Source organism: Theropithecus gelada, chromosome 19 (assembly GCF_003255815.1).
Source record: "Theropithecus gelada isolate Dixy chromosome 19, Tgel_1.0, whole genome shotgun sequence".
Classification (NCBI taxonomy): Eukaryota; Metazoa; Chordata; class Mammalia; order Primates; family Cercopithecidae; genus Theropithecus; species Theropithecus gelada.
In genome coordinates, this window is record NC_037687.1 from 30,613,494 (window position 1) to 30,614,395 (window position 902).

The window sequence follows — 902 nt, forward strand, 5'->3', positions numbered from 1 at the left end:
TTTTTTTTTTTTTTTTTTTTTTTTTTTTTTTTTTTGAGACGGAGTCTGGCTCTGTCGCCCAGGCTGGAGTGCAGTGGCCGGATCTCAGCTCACTGCAAGCTCCGCCTCCCAGGTTCCCGCCATTCTCCTGCCTCAGCCTCCCGAGTAGCTGGGACTACAGGCGCCCGCCACCGCGCCCGGCTAGTTTTTTTGTATTTTTAAGTAGAGACGGGGTTTCACCGTGTTAGCCAGGATGGTCTCGATCTCCTGACCTCGTGATCCGCCCGTCTCGGCCTCCCAAAGTGCTGGGATTACAGGCTTGAGCCACCGCGCCCGGCCTAGTTTTTTGTATTTTTAAGTAGAGACAGGGTTTCACCGTATTAGCCAGGATGGTCTCGATCTCCTGACCTCATGATCCGCCCGTCTCGGCCTCCCAAAGTGCTGGGATTACAGGCTTGAGCCACCGTGCCCGGCCACTTTTTCTAATTAAAAAACAAAATAAGAAAAAACAAAACAAACAAACAAAAAATACTACTGTGGTCATGGTAGCTCATGCCTGTAATCCTAGCACTTTGGGATGCCAAGGTGGGTGGATTGCTTGAACCAAGGAGTTCAAGGAGTTGGAGACCAGTCTGGGCAACATAGCAAGACCCCCATCTCAGAAAAAAAAAAAAGAGTACTAAAGACTCAGAGATAGAAAAATAGAAATTATTCATATTGTCTCCAGATTTTTTTTTTTTTTTTTTTTTAACAGAGTCTTGCTCTGTCACCCAGGCTGGAGTGCAGCAGCACGATCTTGGCTTACTGCAGCCCCCACCTCCCAGGTTCAAGCGATTCTCCTGCCTCAGTCTCCCGAGTAGCTGGGATTACAGTCATGCGCCACCAAACCCAGATAACTTTGTATTTTTAGCAGAGATGGAGTT